Source organism: Sturnus vulgaris, chromosome 9, assembly GCF_052056855.1.
Source record: "Sturnus vulgaris isolate bStuVul1 chromosome 9, bStuVul1.hap1, whole genome shotgun sequence".
Lineage (NCBI taxonomy): Eukaryota > Metazoa > Chordata > Aves > Passeriformes > Sturnidae > Sturnus > Sturnus vulgaris.
The window spans coordinates 7,156,244-7,175,399 of record NC_142251.1 but is presented as its reverse complement, the minus strand read 5'-3'; the positions used below and the strand labels follow the sequence as shown (position 1 = coordinate 7,175,399).

General features: G+C 40.0%; 1 protein-coding gene across 10 annotated transcripts in view; it reads right to left on the bottom strand.

Moving 5' to 3' along the window:
- Window positions 1-19,156, bottom strand: part of BEND5 (BEN domain containing 5) — an 875,016-nt gene that overhangs the window by 362,887 nt on the left and 492,973 nt on the right. Inside the window, exon 1 of one of the 10 annotated variants that reach the window (XM_088169745.1) lies at window positions 3,633-3,790. The exons of the other annotated variants lie outside the window; for them this stretch is intronic. The gene's annotated coding sequence lies outside the window, so the exon portion shown is untranslated. Of the gene's footprint in view, window positions 1-3,632; window positions 3,791-19,156 lie in introns of those variants that run through there. 10 annotated transcript variants of the gene reach the window in all.

The window sequence follows — 19,156 nt, the reverse complement described above, 5'->3', positions numbered from 1 at the left end:
CTTTATGCTGACATATACAGAGACCTTAAATAAATCATTACGAATATAAATAGCAATGGCTGGATTACAAAGGATTCTGGAACACTTGTGATAGTAAATTAGCAGGCAGGCAAACCTACAGCTGCCAGCAGCTGATGTAATATTTTAGAGAATTGTTTTCTGGATTGCGTAAGGGAGAATTGTTGTCCTTTGAGCTTCATTCTCAGTTTCTTTCAGTCTGTCAAACAGTTCAACAATGTGATGCTCACACAAAGTTCACAGAGGAACAGCTTATAAATCCCAAATATCATACACACAGAGTGGGGGAAATGCAAGCCTGAGACACAAGCTAGAATTTAGGAAAAAAACTCCACAGAGATATCTGTCTATTGCTAACAGCACCCCTAAACAGATAGACATTATATCCACAGAAATAGCCACCACATCAAGGAACGTTTGAACAAATTTCCCCCTTTTTTGCTTCCATCCTTTCTTCATAAACTTTAAACTCCAACAGGCAATTGTATTATAATAGTGCAGCCTCTAAATTCCTGTAATCAACTGATGGAGCAACATTAATTATGGAGACTTTGTACAGGCCACACACATCTTTACATCCCTTTATAAAATGCTGACACATTCCCCATCTAAAAGGGATTACAATCACAGAGGATGATCCTGCAAATGCCTGCTATTGAATGTAGCATTTGCTATCATGAGTAAGCCCACTGAAGCTACCAGAAACTCACATGGCCAGACAAAAAGCTCTGATTCACATATATGACTAACAAAGGTATTCAGACCACAACATTTTCTATCTGACTATGTTTTTGCAGACTGAGATTTAGAGGGTTGATGCTTTTAGACTTGAGAATCAGTCTGGGACAGCAGGTTGGCTGTGAGATGACGCGGGTAAGAGGTGCAAGAACAGGTAGTAGGTGCCCTCAGAAATAAGCTTAAAGAAGGAAGACAAAATTTGGGAAGCTGTGTCAGAAAGGCATCAGGTATTTATGTTGCAATGATGATGAAGCTGAGATGGGAGGGGTACATGACATAGAAGGGATACAGGAGATAATAGCAGAGATGTACTAAAGACAGGATTTGGATTAGGTGGGATTTAGCCAGCAGGGACAGAAGGCTCAGCGTTAATATCGAAAAGATGGGGAAGCAATAAAAGGATTCAAAGAGCAAGAGGCTTAGTTGTGAGCAGCAGGAGAAGTGATTCTCAGCCAATCCACTGCACTTTGGTAGTAGCTGTTGCTCCAAAGGCAGATACAGAAGGTGACGTCCACAAAACAGTCTCATAAAACTCCCTGATTACAGCAAAGAGTTGGGATCCTGATCTTGTGCCGGTTTGGCAAGTGAGTCTGTGCTGTGAGTCAGGCAGTGAAGCAACCCTACAAATACCATACAAAAGTAGCTCATGTAGCAGGCACCCTGAGATGGAATGCCCTTGAATTGAAAGGAATATGCTTGTTCCCTGGCACAACATGTAACTGCCTTTCACTTGTCTCATTTGTAGAGAGTGATTTCAGTCTTGGCAGCGATGAGTGGCACATGTTGGAGGTGTTTTGCCTAAAGGTGTGCTATTTCATTAGCTGAATGTTGCTTAACAAAGTCTCATCATTTCAGAAGGCACACTGTAATGAATTATTTGCAGGTTATCACTGATGGATACATAAAATCCACTGAAAGCATCAACTGTCACTCAGCAACAGCATGGCCTGAATATTTATTACCTTTTATTTATTTTATGTCTATTCTCTATCATGGTCAGGTAAGAATTCTAAGACAGGTTAAAAATCATTTCCGCTGATAAACATCCACAACGTTAAAATCAATCTCTTTTCATCCCCACCCAAAACAAAGCAATTCTCTCTCCTCCTGTGCCCCTGTATTAGTAGAGGCCTGAGTTTAGGGAGAGATCTTGCTACAGTGCCTGGTGTTGGCCAGCTCATATCCTCCCACATGCAATAAAAATCCCCCTAAAAAAGTCACCAGTAGCATGCAACAGATCCAGGGACAGAATAAAGCAAGAAAGCAAGATTAGTGTAACAATGATTAGCTTTAGTGTAGAGCATTATAAGGTCAAATTTCTGGTTGCTGGTCTGGGTGACTATTTTTACAGCACAGTGTAACTGAGAAAGGGGCTGCTGACTATTCTCAGGTTTATGTTAAGGCTCTTGGTATGCCCAGTGGGAATGAGAGCCTTCCCAACAGTTTGACACAACACAGGGCTGCCTTTACCTTGGTTTTCCATAATAAATTCCTGCCTGTTGAATATTAGATATACCTTCAATCGCAGACTATGTAAATGTTGGTGACATTGTTCTGAAAATCTTATACTTCTCAAAATGATTTTTTTTTAAAGGCTATTAGTACTTGAGAGATGGGTGTCTTTGGGATTACACAGTCTATGTACAGCAATTTTGGGATGACACACCAAAGAAGTATGTCTGGCAAAGATGTAAAGAGAAGAATATTTTTTAATTACTTCAAAATACAACTTGAAGCCACAACCACGTCCCTTTTTAGAGAAGGAATGAACACTTGTCTTCTACGTTGCTTTTTAAAGAATAAACCAAATGAGAAAGGGATGGAGATCTCAGGGTAGTTCAGAATAATTGTAACACTGCAGCTAAAGGGTTATTACTCTTCACTTTGCAGAATATGAACTTCTATAAACATGGGATGACAGGAACAAACCTAGGATTGGCAATAGGTCAGAACACAACAAGGCTACAAATGGGGAGTCCTCACAGCAAGTCTGGATCATGAAATATAAAGCCCTCATGCAGAGACAAGGGAGGTGAAAAAGTTGCACTTTTTGTAATAAAACACATTATCTGATTCACATCTCTATCATCAGGTTGTTTTTTGGTTTTGTTTGTAATTTGCATGAAATATCCTGAGTTGAGCCTGGATTTCATTGAAGTAAATAGACTAAGTTTTTTAATGACCTTCACCTGCTGCTTATATACTGGTCTCTTAGGTCCTAAAGGGATTTTAGGATAAAGGAAAAAAAATAAAACCAAACCAAATCAAAAGAACAAGCCTAACTGGATTAAAATAAATAAGCCTATATATACAGTCTTCAATTATTGACAACTCTTTGGATTATTACTTCTGAATTGAAGCTGGCATGCCCCCATGTGATGCACTAAAGCAGTTTAAAGCTGATACAGTAATTTAAGGGCTCAACTCCTTCCTTAACATAAAACTAGAGTGTTTTGATTTGTTGGAACTTGGGCAATTAGTAATGATACATTTGCTGACAGGTCCTGAGCAGGAACAATCACGAACACTGTGCACTTGGTACAAGATTTATTTGTCAGAGTGCATGCTTTTTAAATCTGAGTAAAAATGGATTTTGTAAACTGATTGAGATTAATTAAAGGTATAACTCAGGGAAGGAAAAAAATGACTCACTGCACATTTATTTTCAGATCATTTTTCACTGGAAAGTTTGCAGGTCTAACGAGCAGAAGCTACTGACACAGCGTGCAAATGGTTCTGCTTTCGCATCACAGAGAGAGGGATTTTTTTTTTCTCATTTTTCTTTCCTTGGCTTGTCTAGAAGCCAGGTGTCCAGTCTGTGAGGTTCCTGCCAAGGAGCCAGGGAAAAATGTATATTTCTGAGAAGCTGACCTTACCTACTTCAGGAAAGAGTATGATTCCGGAAGATCTGGGAAAATGCTCTCTGTAGGAAATTCCTCAGAAGTCAGGAGGCAAATATAGAAGAGCTTAAAATATAAATTTACTCATGTGGGGTTTTTTTAATGCTTGAGTCTATAAACACCAAAGAAGAAAAAGAAAGTGATGTAAATTATAAAGGCTTCAGCAGTGGTTGCAGGCTGCAGTGTCCCAGTGCAAGCCTATGGCATTAGCCACTTCCCCAAAAGGCTTTTTGTACAACTGCAGCTTTTATTGTCATTTAAAACAAAGCAAAAAAAACGAACCCAAATATATTTGTGTTTTAGATGACTCAGCTACTGTAAATTGATACCCCAGGAAGGGGCTGAAGTGACACCCATGCAGTTCTGTCCCATATCACTGCTCCAGTACAGCCTGGTGCAGCTGCTGAGCAGGGCCCAGCCCTTCAATCCCTTACCCAAGCCCTGCTTTTTCCCTGGAGAAGCTGGGGAACAGCTCTCCTGCAGCACACACCTTTCACACAGGTGGTCTGGACCCCTCAGTCCCAGAAGCCATAGTGCCATAATACCTTAGAGCAGCAGCAACCTGATTTTTTTCTTGCAAACAAGAGCAGACATTCCTCCCCCTTCCTGGAAGGAACATTTTCTGTGGGATAACACAGGGAAGTTCAGTGAGGTCACTTGGAAGGCTGAAAGGTGGGGACATGATCCCTGGGAGAGATGCAGTGGAAAGTGAATATCAAACCAGACAAAACATGACTGGTTCTCTTATTATCCAGTGTGAAACCCAGCAGATATTTCAGGGCTTGACATGATACTGTGAAACATCAAAATTATCAGTTGTGCCAGACTTAAGGCAAAATATTATTTATCAAAATATTGGACAAAACTTAAGTGTAAGAATGGGCCGGCAGAAACAAAACAACATCTTTTTAAATGTTACTCCAAAAGTTCCCAGGTATTTCTACTCAGTGTTTCAAAGAGCTTGTTAACAGAGAGACTTCTCAAAGTCTGCACCATTTCCATCCATGCCACTGCCCTTGCTCAGAGGGGCAAGTCCTCAAAACAACATGTTTGAACAACAGACATGAATGGAAAGTGAAAAGAAAGTTCAGTAGCCGGAGCTGCTGCCCATGCTTAGTTATTCTGGTACTGCTCTCCAGGGAACACTCTGCTCCCAGCCAGCATCTGCAGAAAGGGACTCTTGCTACCTTCCAGCCAGGCCAGAAGGGATAATCTATCTGAGTGCCTGTGAAAATCACATAATCCTTTTCCATCAGGATTAATATCCAATGTCACACTAGTCTGATACATACAGGATGAAGTCTGACACTTCTTGTTATAAAGGTCACGCAAGGAAACGATCTCTGCCATCCCCAAAACAGAACCCATAAGTGACAAATTTCCATTCCCCCTCTGTGTGTGTTAAAGAGGCAATCTTCATCATCACCATTTTTATTTATTCCTGGGAACAATTTCCACCTGGCAAGCCTGGAGCCTGTGTCTGGGTGGGTTTGTTCCAGCTGCAGCAATAGTTTAATCGGAGTAAAGCTAACAGCAGCATCCTTCCTTCCCTGTGCGGTTCAGCTGCTGCCTGTCCCCCTGCAGAGATACCTGTTGTGATTCTTGCAGGAGAAAAATGACCCATTTTCAGGTACACACAAAGAAGCATTACAAAATAAACCAAACTGCTGCCTGCACTTCATCACAAGTTACAGCAACCTCATCACCTGCAGAAAATGTGTTATTACATATATGAGACAGATCATAACTGGAAGTTGGAGGCTCAATAGTCATAAATTCAGGCACAAGCAGCAAGGAAATGTATTTTTCCTCGTTCATTTTTAGCCAACAGTATGTGAACAGCAGTTTGAAAAGCTGGTGAAGCAGGGAGGCTTGGAACAACTGCAGCACATTCAATCGACATAAGGACGGGACCAGGTCTTGTTATGTATTCATCTTCTTCTACCTTGTTAAAATCTAATCCAACTTGCACCATCTTCAAGACCTGGAGCAGGCCCAGAAGAGCAAATCAAGCTTTCCTCGATGGCATAGAGCAGGCAGGTCCTGCCTTTTGGGATTATTAAAAGATCCCATTTTACATCTTAACCCTGCAGGCAGAAACAAGTCTGCAAGTCACCTTACATGAAGAAATGAAGGAAGGTGTTACATCATTAAAAGCCAGGCTAGTATTTCTAAGTGGAGGCACACACATTAACTAATTGAATCACTATCTTCTTATCTTGGGGAGCCAAGATGCTGTTACTCCAGATTAAAATGCAAATGTTCATCATCCTTCAAAGAGTAATGTAAATTTGAAGTTGGGGACTAACCTTTCTGTAAACTTTTACTGCTCTCTCTGCTCTCCAGGCTTGCAGCCATTGTTATTCTTATTGCTCACACTGCTGAACCCAGAATGACTATCCATATTAGTATTTTTCCAACTTTTTCCATCTTCAGCTTCAATATTTTATAATTTTTCATAACAGTTCAATACTTCATAAACAATGTACCTTAGGAAATAATAGGTATACATACATCTTACTGATAGTATAGGCGTCAGCTTACTAACAGCCTTTCATAGAGACCAAACAATTAATAATAAAATACAGAATTAGGAAATAAGTTATCCAGACTGAGTGTCCTGTTCCTCCCCCTTCATCATTTTCAGGGATTCTTTCACTGGTATTGACTTGAAAATACCACAAAAAGAAATATCATAGGACAGGATTAAAATTCAGTATGAGCATGACAAATTGAAGAAAGAGCCTGATGAAAAAATGGTGACAGATCAATAAGGACAAGGTTATACATAAGGAATACCTAACTGAACAAATACAAGCTAGAAGACAACCTGAGAGAGAGTTTGCAAGAAACTGTGACATATCTTAAATCAGAAACTCAACCCAAGTGAACAACATCAGACTTTACAAATGAGGCCAATATGAAATATAGGATTTGATCTGCCTGCTCTGTTCAGCTTTTATGGGGCCAGAGCTGGAGCAGTGAAGAAATTTTGCAGGGAGTCCTGGACAGAACAAGGACTTGTACAGAGGTGACACATGGGAAATGGCTGGGAGGACTGAGGTTATTTGGTCTTTAAAAAAGCAAACTTCAGGCATTTGAAAGTCTGTTGTGGAAAAGGAAAGGAACAATTTGTTCTGTATTGTGGAAGGGGTAGAAGCAATGGACTTTTTATCTCTGCAGGGTCAGTTTAGTTCAGACTGCTCTGACCTGAGACTGCAAGATGGGGATGGGGAGTCTCTGTCCCTCGAGGTTACAGAAACATCCCCCAAGCATGGTGTGTGTTTCCTTGGATTGGGTTGGGCCAGGTGACAATCCAGGAATCTTCTGGGACAAGACTTTGTTAGGATAACCAGAGAGTGAGTGATTAGGGTGCTAACCCAAAGAAAACTAGGGTGCTAACTCTGGTGGTAAGGGTGCTAACCCAAAGGAAACAACTTCCAGCTACACTCTCCTTGCAAAATTCCAGAATTACACCATGTATTCCTGAGCCCAGACACGCTGTATTTCAGGGGAGACCAAAAGTATGACAGTGAGATGTTTGCTCTTGCATTTTGCCTGCAGCAAACCCAAAGACATCTCTGTGCCAAGGGCCCTGCACGTCCTGCAGCATTGGCAGGGTGTTTTCAATGGGGCAGAGGAGTCAAACAGGCTCCTCTGGAGTTAGAGACTGCTCAGCAATGTGGTCACACCAGCCACAGCCTGGAAATGCATCCCAGGATTGCTCCTGTGGGAAGTGCAGGTGTATCTCATAAGAGAGAGGCTACTTCAGCAGGAGCAAACAGGAGGAATATAACCATGTGGACTGAAACAATAAATTGCTGTCAGATGTGTCAACTATTCCTTTTATTTAGTCAAAAACTATCTAATTCAGTATATTTGCTGTGAAGGAGGGAGAGAAAAGCTGGCAAAACCAAGATGAACTCTGAAGGAGGAAAAAAGAAAGAACAATTTTAATGTTTGGGGGGTTTTTTTTGTTTGTTTTTGGGTTTTTTTGTTGTTGTTTTTTTGTGACCCATATTTTTAAGCATTTATTCACATTGACTTTTTAAGGGAGAGAAATACACGTAATTTGCACTTTGGGATAAGTTGAAGGTGTCCATGCAATTTCATGGATGGCAGAATACCAATTTTGTTTAAATGATAGAGTCCCACCACATGTCTCATATTTAAATGACCTGAAAATAAGAGATATGAAGGCATAAGCAAGAACAGAAAATGAACCTAAATATATAAAACTAGTGCATTGTGTGATATTTCTTGGTGTGTATTTCACTGTGAATACCAAGCCCACTCTTGGACATTGTTATCCCTGGCATTAGCCCCCTTCAGAGTGGTCGTCCTCATCACAAGCAACCCAGAGTTCTGCTGGGTGTGTACAAAACAGGCAAGCACTTCAGGGAAACTCCCAACTCACTGACAAAGCCAGGAGATGGAATTTTTGTTCATAAAACCCATACTGTGTTGGAAGAGCAATATAGCCCTTCTGTGGGACCCATGGTACAATAAAAGCAGCAAAAGCTGGATGCCATCCAGGATTCCCATAGCATTTGAAACATTGGCATTGCAAGAGTTTTATTTCCAAGCTGCAACAAACAAATGAGGGAAAAAAAATTAAAGAAGATAAAAGTGAGGTGTCCTGAAGACAATAATACCAGATTTTGTTTTCAAAAACTGAAATATTTAGGTCTTATATCATAAAAAATATTTCAAACTTAGCATCATTCCACATTTTCTCTCAACTTCATCAAGTCAACTTTGGCTTCATATACTCTAACTCCTCTTCCCCTATTTACTTGCTTTGTTTTTTATTCAGTTTCCTGAGATTCTGCTGTGTCCTCTCTCACTTTTCCTGTTTCTCAGAGGAACAGATGGTAGAAAGTTTTCAAACATTTTTCTCCTATCTTTCCCAGTAACTACACTGAAATCAGCTGTCCATCTGAAATGCCACAAAGCCTTCAACATCAATGTTCTTTGCCTTGAGTTTACCCAGGCATTGTCTTCTCCAAGCTTGTAATCTCACACTGCCATGAAAATACAAAGCCTCTCCTGGTTATTAGGTAACACCCGACTTCTGAATGAAGTTCCTTGACATCCAAATCAAACTGGGATGTTTGACTCCCAGCAACAGCACCCAATGTTCTGCTCTAATCCAGGAGGTCACTGTCTTCTCCAGGCATGTCTGTCCATCAGATCCTTGCCAGCCCTTAATCTCAGCACAACTCTACCCACACATCCTTCATGCAAATAACTTCTTAAAAATACTTTCCCAAGAAAGCACATCAGTATAAGTCCAGAGAAATAAATGATGGAGGCAAACATGTTTTGAAAATTCAGCGTGAGTGAAGTGTAACCTCCTCTGCTTGGAAATTTAATCATCATGAAATTCTCTGGCATTGTGTATCTTTATTTATTATTCCCAGGTAGGATCTATTCCTGTTTCCACTCACCTCAGTGGCATCTGAGTGGGTTTTAGCTTCCACTGAGAAGAAAGCAAATGTTCATTTAGCATCAGCCAAAGTGGCAGAGCACGTGTGTTATCCATAACATTGTCAGTAGTAACTTGTTCCACCCGTGCAGGGGGTAATTTAGTTGTGTGGCAAGGGGAATCCCACTTTCAGATTGGATCATTTCACACACAACACCTTTCTGAATGCCCAGGGGGCCAAAGCTGGGTGAGTTCTGGCTCAGGGCTAGGTAAGACATGAAAGATGGTGCCTCATTTCCCAGCCAGGAGGCTGCAGTCAGCAGCTCTCAGAAATGAATCAGTGCCTCATTTTTTCCTGAACATTCTTTACACACTGTATAAGTGTTTAATAAAAGCTTTACAGTAGTGCTTTTATTTTGCCTAATTCTTTTTAATTTTCCTGTGCTTTAATTAGCTGCATTTAATTCACACAAAATAAAATATTAGGTTTGTGCTTTCCTTTGGGCCAAGTCATTGTACTTCCAGGAATCATTAAAGTACACATGGGCCCAGCAATGTAAACTTACTTGTAATATTAAAAGGACTATTTAACAAGAGCTGTAACTGTTGATTTCCTTTCCAGATTTGTCACAGTCCAAATGCTGAAAGCGAGTAAATAGTATATTTCATTACAGACATTATTCTGACATTTGTTCAAATAATATGCCTTGTTTTGTATGACCTTAAGAAAAACAAGTGCCTTACTTCAGAGCAGGATACGTCCCTTTGACTTGTAAAGAGCAGCAGATTTCAACACGGTTCAGTACTACAACATCCCTGTGCAATTCCACTGTAATTAATTCCGAGTTTGGGGGGCTTTTTGAGGCTTCTTAATTTATTTTAACTATGCCATCTCTGGGAGCTAAGTAGTTGCTCTGGTCATGTTGGGAGGGAAAGTGTATTAAGCAATGAACAGCAGTGTTTTCAAGTGCTCATTCCACTTACTGAAATAAAGAAATGCATTTGGTAAAGGTGCCCTAACAACAGCACTGAGTATTTCTGCAGTACTGAAACACCTACACATTCCTGGGATGGGGAAAGGTGTAAAATCTAGAGGATTTATACAAATATAGGCGTGCAATTCAGAGCAAGCTAGGACAATAGAAACATCCTGTTAGGCAGTGCACAATCAATGCAGAAGAAATTTCATATGCACGTTCTCTAATTGCTCTGAGGGGGGAAGAAAATAGTAACCTAACATTGAATATATTCCCATATAACTGAGGAATAATTTATTTTCCTGATTTTCTTGCTGAAAAGGGTAGTGCCCCTTGACTTTGCTGCTGTTGTACACGAGCTGTGGTTCTTGCCCAGTCCTACAGCAGCTCTACCTGTCCCCAGGTGAGCACGTCCTGTTTGGAACAGCCCAAAGGGAGCAGCCCACAGCCTGGGTAAATCCCTCAGTCAGGCTGGAGCACTGCAAACCCACCCAGCAGTAACATCCATCACGTTATAAATATCCCATTCCCATTCTCTAGCAGATGGAGCACAGCACTTGCCTCGCTAATCAGCAGAATATAATTCACCTAAACTCTCAAACCCAATGCATTCTCGCTAGAGGAAATTACTCAAATTCACCTACAGTTTTTCTGAAGAAATACAAACTGCAGAGGGGAGCGTGTGCCTTTGCTGACAAAAGCTCAAAGGAAAATATTGAAATCAGGGAAAGACAATAAACAGAAAGCCCCATATGTTGTGGGGAAAAAAAAAAAAGAATAAGCTGATGTTCTTACTGTCTTACCAAAACGTAGACTTAATTTACTTCAAGAATTGAGGTATTTTCTATATTTTACTTTAAACAGAACAGAGAAGGTACTGTGAGGCAGATTTTTGAGCTATTTAAACATAAAACTTATAAAAAATTAGAGGTTTGCCATTCTGAGTCCCGTTTGCAGTTTTCTGGCTGTTCACATACCCTTAGAATATGCAGCAATTAAAGGTGGGGAGCAGGAAAGGAAAATGGGGAAAGGGAAATGTAAATAAATATTTTAAAATCCAACACATCAATATTGTTTATCTGAAAACAAAATGAAAGGCAAACCCAGAAAGGCCCAAACTCTGAACACAGACTGCTAACCACAAGAAAATAAAGGTTTCATATGGAATCTTCTTTCCTATTTCAATCCAATTTTCAGCTTTTCAAGGCTACCAGTTCATTCCATGGGGTACCATTGTTCTTTCTTCCCTGGATTCTCATGTTTCTGTACCAGGTGACAACAACAGGCAGCTCTCAGATGTTCGAGAGTAAGTGAGCACCTCAGCTCTTCTCCCATGATCAGCAGCTGGTATTTTAAAACCTCCTGGCTCAGACTTCAGAACCCTTGTGCAGAGGGAAGTCAGTCATAATTCAAACAGAAGTTTCTACCCCACTTTACACAAAATGAGACAGATCAGGAAGGCAACTCCCTGTGGGTATTGCTCAGCATCATCTGATCACCCCCTATCTGCTGAGACAAATGAATTTCTAGTAAAAATCATGAACTGTAGGAACATCAAAAATTCCTGCAAGCAGAACATTCCTAGAAGTGCAGAAATTGCTTTTGACCTTGAAAGGGAACTATTGAGGGCAAAACTGTATAAAATTCAGAAGTCAGGAAAGAGCCCGATTTGAGGAATCCGTACATCTGAGTAATTGGCAACTTTACAAAATCAGCATTGTAATATGTGTGCCCACAGGAAGGGCTCAGTGGCAGCCTGCAGTGTGTGCTCCTTGGGAAGAGGGAGGAATTCCACCTGGAGCTGTGCTCAAGGCCAATTTACAGCCCTGTGTAAAGGACATATTTTATTTAACTGAAAATATAATACAAAAAGCATTACCTTATCCAAGGAACTTCTGTGCAATGATTTGTCTGATTTTCTTGCAGTATTTAAATGAAAATGCCATTCTGCCTATTGGCTTATTATCTTACCAGGCCTGAGAAATTAAAATGACACTTAGGTCTTGTGCATGTGCATGTACACTCTTACCTGAATTTAAAACTTTTTTTCGTAAAACTTACATGAAATTTGCCTGTTTCATAACAATTCCCGTAACAATGGAGTTCTGTTATCCTATTTATATAATCTTGATATAAAAAAAATTTAAAAAAACCAAACCTAAACCAAAAATAACCTGATGCTTCAAAAGAAACAATTATTCACAGACAGACAATCAGGCAAATTTGAACTGTGGGAAAGCCTTAAACGTTTGAAATGAGAGTGAGCTGAATCCTCCTTTAGGTAGCCTGAAGCTTTCAGCCACGCTTGAAACACTGATGGGATAAACTGCCACCAGACTGGAAATGGCTCAGAAAGAGCTGGAAAGTGAGAAGCCAAGAGAAAAAAAGGGACGGCACAAGGTGGGAAAGAAAGGTCATGCTAGTGTTGGGGAAAGACCAGGAGAAATTTTGGAGAATGTTTCTCTTTGCACATGAGCCGTAATGAGCTGGGTGTAAAACTAAAGGGCCAAATTATGTATTATGAAAGAGTTCTAAATGACGGAACATATGCGTTAACATATTTCAAGTGATATGTTTTAAAAACATTATCAAGCTTTTATGCACATGTTGCATCGTTCAGCTCCTAAATTCTGCTGCGAGATCTGTGGGAGGAGATAGCCTGCTTGCTTTGATTCCCAGCCTTCACTTTGTGTGCTGCCTGAACACACTCCCAAATGTGCTTGGAGAACAAAATTAACCCCTGACGTGCAACCACACAACACAGGCGTGTGGTAGCTGCTTGTTCAGTGAAACAAGGAAATCCATGGCCTATTGCTTCATCACCAGGTAAGTCAGAAATACCTGCAATGCACTTATGGGACACCCGGAGGTGGCTGTACAGGTGCCCTTTTTGCCTCACAGCTCTAGAGGTATATTAAGAAATAACATATGTACACAGTAATGTTTTAATTTTTTATTTTCAACCTCTTTATATGCTCGTAAAGGAAATACTCCAGACATCTGAAAGCACAAAGGGCAGTGAATGTTAACCCAGTCCTGATGTGCAGCTCCTTTTTTGCTCAGTGCACCCCTGACCAGACTGCACAAGGGCAGGAGAACTACCCTACAAAAACACAACTCAAGCCAATCCTAAAACACACTGACACACACAACTGGTATTCATATTGAGCATTTCAGCATCAATTATGGAGATCAAGGGGTTTGTTTGATAAAACAGCTTCAAGGGTCTGACAGGTATTCACTGTACAAGTCAAATAAAAGACATCTGAGAGCTGCAAGAGCACAAACACGCAGTGACAGTGGGGCAGGACACAGGAACTGGCAACAAAACTTCACAATGGTTTGAAACCCCAAAAATGGTCATTCGGGATTTTAGGATAGAAATAACTGTACAAGAAATCCATGAATGCCAGCCTTGCTTTGTCTTTAAATGGGCATTCAAAATAGAAAGTCTAATTTACTTGGAGGAAGCTACAAGAAACTTGAAGCTTATGTGTAGTGAATAGGTTCAAAAAGAGAAGCTGTGGTTACAGCAACAGGCAGTGAATATTTCATGTTAGCAGTTCCTGCGACACCACAAGATTATCAGTGCTTGGGAAGAGTGATCTGACAACTGAAAATGGGAAGAGAAGTGGCAGCAAGGTTAAGGCATGGTCAATACTATGGATGAAAGGGCTCTGGCTCCTGTCTCAGTAATTTATTTTATAGTATTGGTGGAAGTAGAATGAAGATCTTATCTGTCATCCTCATTTTCCTAAGATTTTGTTTCTCTTATGAATAGGAAATTTAAGCTGGTATGTGAGAACCAAAAGCAAGAACTCATGAAAATAAACATTAAACAAACTGAACACCCCACATGTCTGTGGTTTGATCCTGTGCAGCACATGCTGCTAGAGCCTGCAAGGAGAAGTGACACTGCACTCCCATCCCTGTCCCTGAGCAGTGCCAGTCAGCATTGCCAGGGGCAGGATTTCTCCTTGGCACATGAATAACTTCCCTTCTCTGTGCAGCTCCATTTTTACCATCATCCCAAAGAGGTCCAGAAAACCTTTCCCACTGGGCTGCCAATAAGATGTAGATATTACTAAACACACACAGAGACTCTTTAGAGGGAAGTTTTAGCAGCTCAAGACCATATGGTTCTTCATCAGACACTGCACATCAGCTACTGCTTTTTAGCTGCAGTAGCACACCAGTACAGAGCCTGCTCTCACCAACATCTACAATATCACTCAAAAATCTGCCCTTCACTGCACAACTCCACTGGCTCCCTCCCCAGCACAGAGCAGCCACCCACCTTAGAAGAGATGATAAACTTGGCTCTTCAGCACGAAACTTCAGAAGGGTTTGTCATTCAGGTGGCTGAATAGTTCATAGCAGCTAAAATTGCTCCTGTGACAGCATTACCTGTAAATCGTCTACCCACTGATAGAATCTCTCCTTACAGTTATATATGCCCTCTCTTTAGGAAGCAGCCAGTTTCAGTAAAACATCATTAATATAATTAATATATTTCATTACCTTTGTTCTGCTTCAGTTATTTTTCAATGAAAAAGCTGAAGAATTTCAATAGCTAGAAGAAGTAATAATGTCACCTTGAATACAGAATTTCTTCATTATGATTCCTGAATTTGATTTCCAGCATGGAAGTGGAATGTATTTGTCAGGATAATGGCCAAAAAGGGAAACAATAGGAAGCCTTTGTTATTTTAAATAGTTAAGTTGTTACACAATATGATGGACTTCTTCTGTTGTACCTTAATGGATAGTAACACAATCAATAAATGGCTGTAACAATTTCATTCTGCTTCACCTGCTGTAATTGAAAAATAACTCAAGCAGAACTTTGGAGTAGTTTGTGATGTATATTTTTTCTTCTGCCCTCCCTTGTCCTTTTTTTTTCTTTTCTTTTTTTTTTTTTTTTTGATAAAGATAAGGATTACACTTTAGTGATTGGAGTAGCTGTACTTGTTATTATAAACACCTTTCAACAAGCTGTTGTACCCTGAGAACAATCCTGCAAGGCTACAATAGAATGAATGAAGTCAAGGGGAAAAATCATGGATCTGAGTGGCACGAACAGGGATGTCATTGGTAGCGAGAGAAAATAGGAAGGAATGAGGTGCTGCCATTCACTGCCTAAGACTGTTCAATCTACCACTTCCTCTGCTGGAAACTGACTAACAGAAAACTATTGAATTAAAGTCCATCAGTTCTGCTAGTGACAAATCTGAAGGAACTCTAGGAATTCCAGGCAGAGGATTTTTGTGTTATAAATGATGTTTCAACATTATTTTTATCCATGTACATGTACTGCAATCCTGTCCAAAAGAATTGTTTATAAGAACTTCTGTATGAGAATTCCAAATGGTGATGTGTTGCCCTGGAGTTTCTGGCCTTCTGATGTTGACATATTCATGTTACACTTTCTCACACTCTTACTATAAATAAGGATTTTTTGCATTCCTCTTTGGAGGAAGAGAGCACTGATTGACATTGTGATGAGCCCACAGTGAAGTCAGAGGTCTTTGCATCACTGTCCAATCCATGTTCATTGTTAGATTTCCATAAATAGTCATGTCATCTGTTCATCTAACTTGGAGTCAAGTGTGTGTCTGTCTCCCTCTCTTTCTATATTCATCACAACGACCACAGTGATGCAGTAATAATGAAAAGAAAGACTACAAACTATGGAAATTTGGAATGGAAGCTATGTTTAAAAGCAGACATGGAAACAGTTAAACAGCACTCAGCCCACCATGTATGCTTCCAGTGCACAGGAAAGATTAAAAACATGGTAAAAATATTTTTTGCTTTTTAAGAAGTGAAATGTAACAAACAAGTCCCACTTTCAAAGCAGGACCTCCTAACTCTCCTCCCTAGTACAAGAGACATGACAAAATGATCCAAAAGCTGACTTTCCATGAGTTCAATAGGTTGCTAATCATAGAATCTTAGACTGGAAGGGACCTTAATGAACATCGAGTTCCAACTCTCACAATACTGGTGATAAGAGAGAAGAGACTCCATTTACTCCCTTAATTACTTTGCAGAGTGATTGGTTTGGGTTTTTTGGGTTTTTCTTATTTGGGCTTTTTTTTTTTAATAAAAAACATTGACACTCTATATTTTGTACTAAAGAATTAGGGCTAAAGAAATGTAACCTGAGCTTGTAGCAGAGATGTGATCTTCTTGCATTCCTTTGGATTTGTTTCACCACCAGCCTGAGAAAGTTCTGCCCTCCACAAATGAGTTTTCCTATCACTACAGAGGGTGAGTTTTGTTGTGTGGAGAGCCTGTCACTGTGGACCTGCTACAAAGCAAGGGGCAGCCTGATCAGGGAAGTGTTTGAATTTAAAGTTTCCGGACATGACCTTCCATCTGATGGCTGGAAGCTTTGTTTGGAAGAAACAGTAGTGACAGTTGTTATATTTTAGTGTTTCACAGAGCAGCCATCAGTCATGTAAGGTCTTCAGAGATAGAATGATTTGCTGCATTGTGACCTAAATGCTGCTAATGAGCAAGTCTGAGCTGAAGTAGCCAATGAAGATATTTTGGTGATATCATAATGGACGTTAACACAAAAGTTATGGAGTTGTCAGTTGTTAACTAACATCGTTAACTCCTATAGCAAACTTAAAGATTTGAATTCCAAAGAAAACACAAATGTTTTCTGTCATATTTGCCAAGCATCAAAGCTGATTGTTTTTACAGTTTCCTCTCCTATTTAAAGAATACTTTGGGGAAAATAATCCACTTAAAAAAACCCCTTCCAACTTAAACTCTTCTCTTTGGGCACTTCAGTTCACAGCAGTCTCATTTTCTGGGTTCCCTTACTGCTCACTTCTTGCTAATTAGAGCCAAGAGAATAGATCACAGCAAGTAACTTACTCAACAAATTTAGCTTCTTTTCTGCTCTCCAAATGTCTGCAAGCAGATTGCAATTTCCTCAAAACTGTTCATTATTCAAATTTACTGTATATATTTTTTTCTCCCTCTGAGCATTTCTCTATGGATTGATCAAGAACAGTTTGCTTTAAGTATTCTGTATTCAAAATCCCAGCTGCCTTCAGTAGTTGTGATTAAATATAGAAGTCATGTGATATCATCCTTGCTTCTCAAATGCAAAAGCATAACTCTTTTTTAGACCCCAATTTGGCAAAGAATTTAAGCATGTGCCTAAAATTAAGCCTAAACGTTCTGCACCACAGAGATGAGACTATTTACCTCATTAAAGTTTAACATGCTTTTAAACACTTTTCTGGATCCAAGCCAAGCAGTATCTCCTATTCCCCCCCCCTCAAGCAACACAAGGAATTTTACTAATTTACTTGGATTATTTGTTCCCTAGATCCAATTTTTACAAAACATTTAATATATAGGATACTGCTAAGTTCATGATTTGCCTTTACTGAGTCTCTCTCCCAGCCACAAAAGCGATAGTTCCAATGATCTTCCCAGTCTGGTAGTTATTTTAATTAAATTTCATTCTTAGTTACATGACAAGGCTAAGAACACATTAGATTCAACGTTCTTATGGACAAACACACAGTCCATATAGGAAACCAATACCCACCTGGTGTTTCCAGGCAAATTCAGGGGGAACCATCACAGAGCCCTACTGCTTAAATCCCATTGGAGCAACCTCTTGAAAAGTCAGATAGAAATTATTTCTGTAATGATGGTCTCCAAGAGGTTACAGGAGAGTCCATTTGATAAAGTTTAACACTTCACATTGCAGGAATTCAGGATGCAGTTGTACATCTGCTTCAGAGATCAGTGTGTTCCTGATGGCCTGAGGTGTGAAGCTCTCTCCTATCCCATGGCAACAATATTTTCAGATGCTTAATAGCAAGTAAGACTTATGTAGAAGAAGGTAAGAAACAAAACCAACAAAAAAAGCCCCGGCAAAACTCCCACCTTCCAGAAAGAGAATTAACAACTGTGAAGACAATGTGTTTATTATTATCTTGGCTTGTGTGTGAGGAGTTATAGGAGTGATTTACCCAATCAGTACACTCAGGATTGTGCCATGACAAACTTCCTAAAAGTTTCTTCTGAAATACTTTAGCAGTTTTTACTAAAAGGCTGCAGGAACATTATGTCAAGACCACGTCCAGATTAGGATGCATCAAAACATGCCCCCACAAAGAAGTCATTGCTCACATGGAGTAAACACAGGAATCCATGCTCAGAGGTAAGAGAATCATTTGGGGATGGCAGCCCTGATGTATTGCATTCAACTCAAGGAAGAGCAGCCCAGAGAAGCCCAGTGGTGCAGCCATCCTTATGTCCAGGACCAGGAGCATGACAAGAAGGAGGAAACAGCAATTTGCAGAGGGCAGGTCTGAGCCACAAGGAACTCTCCAAATCCTGGCCTAATTATGGCAAAAAGCAATCAAACTTTTTATCCTAAGTCACCTACTGATCTAGAAGCTCAACCCATTCTGCCTAAAGAAACGTCTAACTGGAAATTTAGGTTAAACCCAGAAGTTATTAATCTAACAATGGCTCTGGTGTAGCACATTCACTTGGAAGACTGAAAGGAAGACCTTGAAGGAGAGGGTGGATGCAGAAGAGAGATTTTCCCGTTAAACTTTTTTTCATGACTTCCAATAGCAAAGAATGCCATAAGGAGTCAGACCAGCTGAATATTTTCAAGACATAGAGAGATTATATCTAAACAATGCCCAAGTGGCCCAACTTATAATCATCAATGTATTATGTGCCCAATACTGTGTACATTTATTTTAAATAGTGTATATATTCTCTGAGAGGTTTTGTAATACCTAATGAACCTATGCTGTGTGTGACAGATGCACAGATTCTTCCTGATTGAATGTTGGTTTTATATATTTATTTTGAAACAAGATCACGCCCTGGCCAGTGCATACTTTGCCAAAATAGCTGCTGATTATATTTGACTCAAGTTATAGACACAAGAGAAATTCTGAGGGTTTATGCTGGATATTATAGGGGAAATAGCTGACTGTGTGTTTTGAAATGGGCTGTGTAGTTCATAGCAGGCAATTTCCCTCAAAAGTGCAAGGTTTCACAAAGTAGAAGACGTGAAGCAAAGTGCAAAAATATCTCTG